Source organism: Euprymna scolopes, chromosome 7, assembly GCF_053919585.1.
Source record: "Euprymna scolopes isolate OS-2025 chromosome 7, ASM5391958v1, whole genome shotgun sequence".
Classification (NCBI taxonomy): Eukaryota; Metazoa; Mollusca; class Cephalopoda; order Sepiida; family Sepiolidae; genus Euprymna; species Euprymna scolopes.
The window spans coordinates 75,218,767-75,226,425 of NC_136488.1; the positions used below are offsets into that span (position 1 = coordinate 75,218,767).

General features: G+C 34.6%; 1 pseudogene; it reads right to left on the reverse strand.

Annotated features, from left to right (window-relative positions):
• Positions 1-361: 361 nt before the first annotated feature.
• LOC145280608 (U2 spliceosomal RNA) lies at positions 362-572 on the reverse strand (annotated as a pseudogene).
• Between the last annotated feature and the right edge of the window lie 7,087 nt (positions 573-7,659).

Below are 7,659 nucleotides of genomic sequence, written 5' to 3' on the forward strand. Positions count from 1 at the left end.
TTCAACATGAATTTCTGAGTGTAGTATCAGTCCCAGCATTCCAGTGACTTTATACCCCCTTTTTGCTCTTGGTTAATGGAGGAGAAATCCTTCATTACTGATACAATTTTTATTTTTTTTACTGACCAAAGTGCCCTTTTTTGGGGAGCTGGTCCCGCCAATTTTTAACCGCCCTCATGTCAAACTCTGCCCTTGAGAGGAGGCAAGTAAACAAACAACAAAAAAAAATAATCATAAGGGACATTTTCAGGGCATTTTATAATTAATCAGAAGAGACATTTCCAGTGCTTTTTATAATTAATCAGAAGTCACATTTCCAGGGCATTTTGTAATCAAATCAGAAATTACTTTTCTAATATTAAAACTTTGTTGCATTAAATATAATGCCTCTTTACAATGCCTCCACACGGGACAGATTTAGACACCAGGGTCGTTTTTTAACGTGGAGAAAAAGAACAAAAATTGTCTTAGTCGTAAAGAATTTCCCCTCCACTGACAGAGAAGACATTGAAATGTAGAGTCTGAAGGACAGATACTACACTTTGATCTTGGCCAAAAGGCCAAGAAGAACAAATAATTTTTATCAGCTTTGCCTCAACAGCGGCAGCAATTTTTTTCTAATTAATTAATCGTTTTCAAATAATAAATGTCTATCAGGATTAATACTACGAGGGCAGTTCCATAACTAAAAACCCATATTTGCAAACAAAAAAATGAAGAGCTATGAAGACGGGAATGGTACCATAAAATCAAGTGGTCTTGTGTGCTCTAGAATTTATTTTTCTGCATAGCCCTAAAGGAATTACATGACGCCTTTCTGCGTCTGACGCAAGTCCATGACAGGAGTTGATTTCTTAGAGTCTCACATCGTTAATATTTGTAACAGAAAGATGAGACTTTCAGGTCATGAATGCGTAAGTCCAGCTTTCATAACAATGCAAATTACACCCCACTTAGATCCCTTCGGGCGAAATAAAAAAAAAAAGAAAAAAAAAAAAGAAAAGCCATTACTTCTGGAACTCATCTCGTATTAAGAAAACAATACCTTTCTTCTGTACATTTAACTGTCATTAGCAGTTAAATATTTTTAAATGAATAAAGTGAACGAATCTCTTACATTTTTATTTAGAATTTTAATAATTTAATTCTTATTTCAAAATACCCAGTGTTTTCTTATCAAAAAATCAATTGTTAACTAAATATCATGCAGATCTTTAGAACGAACATTACATTATAAAATGCATGAAGTGCCTTCAATAAGTTTCTATACGTTTTTCGTATGGACACTTTTATTCATAGTACATACATGAAACTATAGTCCTTTTCGAAGTAATCTCCTCCGGCTGCAATGTACTTCTACCGTCTCAACAACTTCTTAAAGACTCCATGGAAGTCCTCTTGTGTGAGCGTGTCAATGACCCTCATCACAGACTCTGTAACTCTTCAGTTCTCTCATAACGGCATATCCTAAGGTTTTCCTTGAGCTTATAACGGCATATCCTAAGGTTTTCCTTGAGCTTATAACGGCATATCCTAAGGTTTTCCTTGAGCTTATAACGGCATATCCTAAGGGTTTCCTTGAGCTTAGGGAATAAACAAAAGTCACAGGGAGTAAGGTCTAGACTATAAAGAGAGTGGTCAATATTCTGTGACAAGGATCAGGCACACTTATTACAAACTTTGCGCAAATCTTTCTAATCTCTAGTTCCTCACGAATAATTGTGTGATAGTTCCCACACTGACATCAAATTGTGCACTTAATGTCTCTATAGACACACGACGGTCCTTATCAATGACATTCTTTATTTGGCCAATCAACTCTGGTGTTCTGACTTCCTTACTCTTGTTACATCTTTCATCATCCCTCAAATCTTCCCTGCCTTCTTTGAATCGCTTATGCCACTCAAAAACTGATGCGAAATTCATGCAAGATTATGCAAAACCATACAACCAGGCTTTAGTAGGGTGTATTCCAATTCCTGCTATACCTGTTTCTTTGAATATGAAATCATAAAAAATTGGTCAGTTATTTCAAAAGATGTATAGCAATAACATACTGACTATCAAGAGTCTACGAAAATTTTTAATTCCTGTACAAAAAGTCTGTAAACTCGTATTTACTTAAAATTCTATTTATTTTTTTTCGTCGATGAAATGACATAATTTGATTTTGGAACAATTCATTTTAAAATGGATAAGTTTCATCATATTTAAATTGCACCTTTTCAGTTATACGTGTCTCCTCGTTAGAACCTTAAAATCGGGAGCAACGCCTCCAAAATGTGGGGAATTCAAGTTCTCATAAAAGATTAATTGTCATTCTTTAAAATAATAAAATTCACTTTTCGCAATGTATTTATTTTAAATTGTAATGTCTGTAAACAGAAAAACTGGTTACAATTCATATTAAATGGGTAAAACCAGATGTTTTTACCATAGCGGCATTAGATTTATCATCAATTACTTTTTCTGATCGAGCGATCGCGTATTTTTTAAACGTGTGTGAAAGGTTATAATGTACATATAAAAAAAAAATTATTTAGACTATTATTAAATAGGTAAATTAAAAATATTACATAAAATATAAAATTATTACATAGGTAAATTAAAAAATATATATTTTCCATAGCATTCGCGAACAAACAAAAATACAAATCATTTGATGAGATATGTTTTTTTTGCTTCGGGTTTAAAATAAATTGACAGACTAGTGAGTTTTATGTATGGAGATAATAATATTTGTCATTGTTTTATTCGTTCACTTCTAAATAAAAGATGAGAATATAATAAACAGTTTACAGACGCTCAAAGCTCGGGGGAAACGTAATGGCGCTTGATTCCAATCACTTATCGTAATAAAATCGTCAAAATGGCTGTAGAGGCGAAATCGACTCACAGAAATAGATCTCCTGAGTCTCTCTATCAGGACCGACGAGAGTAAGCCGTGTTAATAACTGTGCAATTTGGCGAGCTAACAGATCTCGATTGAAGTCATTTGTCTGTAAACTAACCTAGGCCAGATACCGACATGACATAAAAAACGAAAATGTCTGGATAATTCCCCGATCTCTATTCCAATTTTAAAAGCCAGTAATTCTTTTTATGTGTTATTTTTTGTCATACATACATACATACATACATACATACATACATACATACATACATACACGCATACGTATATACATACATACATATATATATATGCAATTTGTATATATATATATACATGCAATCTTAAATCCTATTTTTGATGTTATTGAGAATATGTGTGTGTGCGTGCACGCGCGTGTGTGCGTGTGCGTGTGTATTCAATAACACCACAAATAGAATTTTAGATTGCATTTTCCCCCCTTTTTCTACTTTCAGCAATTTGTCTTTTCGTGGTGAAACAACACTTTTAGTTTATTTGTTTTAGTGATTTTTTTCATCAAGCGTTTATTTTGAATCTAGCTATTTTGTAAACATTTTTGTGCTTCTAAATTCTTGATATTCTCCGATATTCAATAGATTTTATTTTTTATACTAATAGTTTGTAAATTACTTTGTATTATAGCGTTGGATTTTATAAATAACCAGCCCATTTAGCATAAGAGTGTTATGCTAAGAGTGTTCGCTAATGAGAGGGGTTCAATTCTTGGTCGAATCATACTATACTTAAAAATTGGTACATGATGACCCCTTGCTAAACACTTAGCACTACAAGAGGAGGATCAAAAGCAGGTGAATTAATCCTGGGAATAGAATGTCGAATTTCCTTACCACTCGGTGTAGCAGCTAATGAAAAAGGAGTCTTTGGGTTGCTCTTGGCTATAGTTGCCCACTTAGTTTTAATTTATAAATAAGTCCGTAAGTAATTTCACTCTGGGTCAAAATAGACATGGAAATAAAAAAAATAAGTAACTCCACAACGCTACTAAGTATAGCGTATTCTATACCAATAGAATCATATTTAGATAAATCTAACGAGCGATATCCTTTTCTCTTCCTTATTACGATTTTCACACAGAAGAGACGTTGTGAATCAGCTCTTCTCTATCGTCATTTTCATGGATGCTGCTTGACTCATCTTCAATCTATGTCCAACCCCTGTAAAACACAGCAAACACTCGTCTATCTACAACAATGCCAACAATTTCCCCTACCCTCTATCTGTGCTCCAAAACTAAACGAAAATTCCACGAACAAGGTTTCTTTTCTAGAACTACCTTTCCCGCCGAACTCAATACCGCGGAGCTTCTCCCATGCTGATTATAAGATAGTCGTTTACAAGTTCAATATAAACAAATATTTTAAGCCATCCTCTGAAATACTACCCAATTTCCATCGCTATCGTTTATCCAGTGACACTGATTAACTATTATCTTGGAGCGACTGTTGGGCCTTGAGAAACTGCGACTCCTGAGTAAAAAAAACAAAAACACTTTAGAAAGCTACTAAATGCAAACTTTATCATTGGGTGCAAGGCATAACCGTAGTTGTTGGCTAGTTTACTTATTTAATAATAAAAATTGTAAAAGTCTTGTAACAAAGATTGTATTATATAAAAAATAGAACCACATGTACAGACGATTATCATTGTTAAATATTGAACAGATAATTTCTCTAGTATATAATTTAGTTAGTAGTAAATAACAGAAAATGAAACAACCGTTGGATTAGCTAAAGTCAACTCATTGTACCCAGTTTTAAAGTACTAAGTATGTGGAAATATATAGAAACAATGCTTGACGTTGCATATCTCAAAGAAAGTACGATAGCAAGGACTGTACTTTTGGTAGCACGCAGGACACTGAACGTATAATGACATGGGCTCACAAGATATAACTAATTAAAGATTTGTATCTATCATTAAGTCGTTTTATCTCTGTCTATCCTAGCTACTGGGCTGTGATTTGGCGGTGAATAAATGATTTGCTATCTTCCGACAGATACATTTCTAGTTAGTGTTAGTGTTTCAAAGGATATAAATAAGAATCTTTGATTAGAAGAAAAGGAAAACAAAAGCAAAACTATGTACAAGAAGAACGACACGTAACCAAGATATGTAGAGCCATTGGGAATCGGAATTATTTCGTAATGATAATAGTTGTTCCTTCTATGACATAAATTTATATATAAATAACCATGATTATTATATCAAGAAGAACCCAAAATTGTTCGTCATATTTGCCCTTGATTTAAACCTGTTCAATTTAAACATAAACAATACATACAAAAATACGTATTTTTTTTCATTTAATGCTATGTTACTATAAACTATTACTACATACGTTATCTAATTTTACATCTCATATATTAAGCATATAATTCAAACATATTCATCGTTAGAGCAAAAGACTAAAGTACGCTTAACACATTTACAGTTGGGAATTACCAAACATGCATTATATAAAACGAGAAGTTTGAACCCTCTACATTTGTATAAGAAAATTAAATTCTGAAATAATAATAGTTAAGCATGTAAATTGGATAAAATTTAAATTATTTAAGAGGACGACTCGACAAAAAACCTGTTTAAATTGGACTTGAAAGGTACCATATTGTAATCGGTCGGGAAGCAGACCAAAGGAACTGTGTTCCACAGGCAGACAGTTATAACAAAGAAGCTTTGTTCGTGGAATTTGCGTTCAGATATAGGCACAGATAGAAAGTGGGGGAAATTGTTGATAGTGGTTGTAGCTCGTAGAAGTTTTTTTAAAAGAAAGTTTGGAAAGAAGGGCTATAGATTGGAGCTCAGACAAGAAGATGCTATGAAAATAGCGATAGAGAAGGCTCGCAACGTCTTTTCTGTGGTAAAGAGGTTTGATGGAAGAAAAAGAGCATCACATATTAGGTTTCGAAGCCGGTTTTGTAACTCTATCAAGGCAGGATAGAACAGGTGAGCAGTTCCTGTCCAGATGTGGCAACATTACTTAATTTTAAGAAGTACATGGCTCTTATATATGATGAAAAGAGGGAAGTTCAGTTTTAGATGCATTAAAATTAACCGGCCATCTTTTCTCCATTGCACCATATGTTCAAGATAAGAGAGCATCAGAAATATCTTGGTCATTGAAGTGTTGCCATAGACTGTGGTGTTATCTGCATATGTATAAAAGCATAATAATCTCAGCATATTTATCAGTATCTCATGAAGAAACCCTTCACAAACTCTTAAGAAAACCCTAGTTTCGACTTTAAGGAATATGATTGTCTGATTTACTTTTGATTGGTCTTGAAATAAGGAAACTTGTTTTTAGATTGACATACAATTATCAAACAAAGGGCATATTAATTTTTTATTACTATGTTTCACCCCCCCCCACAGACAAGGAAAATTGCTACTTGAAATGTAAGGGGCTACTATTTGAAATCGTATCCAGCGGGAGACTGTGGGAGATATGTATGTTCACATAGCATTTAAACTTCTGCAGGTTAATACAGTCAGAAACACAGTAAACAATGAGGGATTTCCAAATTCTAGCAGTTCCAGGGAAGGAACTGTTATAGTTCAACACCTTCCGACATCTAGGTACCTCAACAGTGAAGCGTGGGATTTTTCTGCTTGTCAGGAGTATGTATGTCGATGGGGCATAAATACCATTAGTTCATCAGACCACATTCCATTAAACTATGTGTAAAACAGGCACATGCGATAAGACAGAGGTTAGAGCTCTGCCGACAATGCGGGACCTATTATAGCTCACATCTATTTTTAACCATGTCTAAAAGGAAGAGACTAGTGTTTGATGAACCAGCCTAGATGTCGCAACAGTACTCAACGCAACAGTGAATTCTGTCCGTGTAAATGCTCTCCGATATGAGTAATTTTCTAATACGGTAATGGGAGCCCACTTTTTTGCAGCAGTCTGTGCAATGACATCAATATATTTGTTTCAAATAAGCTGCAGGTTTAATAAATGTTTGAAAAACAGATGGACATCTATACATTGGTCGTCGTCGTATTATTATTGGCTCACAAGGAGCTTTCATACAGGTGATAAAAAAATCTCATTAAATACAAACTGTGGTGTTCTCTGGAAGCTGAGTGACAACAAGCCCCCCCCCTAGATTTTCCAGTACTCTTCACCTCTTTCAATAACATATGCAAATAAATGTGCATTATTGTAACAGTTGTTTGCCATTGATTTCTCGTTGGCAGCGGCCAGTTGATCTTTATTTTAATTCGAGTATAATAAGCCTCCCCAAGGTCCCAGTTCTCTTCGCACTTATACAGTGGAGGTCTGGTTAGTGCTCACTCCTCGGTCTTTCCTCCCTTCTTGATTACTTGGTAATTCGGTCTTACTCTGTTTTGGGGGGATGGAAGTGATATGGTAATGAGGGATGGGGTGGGGTTAGAGAACTTATAGGTATGCAGCTTCAATGTCCTTGGTTCCATGTAGCGCTTCATGTTTTGTCTCTGTAGCAGTTTGTCTGGTCTACGCTTTTGGTTCGTCTGTGTTGGTCTCTATATTCAAGGGTTTTTCTTAATATTTCAGCTGTTTTCATTATTGTTGTTCGTTGTAGTTTTCCAGTCATTCCTCTGATTCCAATTTCTCCCATTCTTTTTTCAAAGTTTTCCGGGATGTTCCTAGTGCTCCTACTATTATAGGTATCATTTTGATTTTCTTCATCTTGAATATCCCTTTCAGCTCTCTGACTAGTTGCGCATTTGTTCTG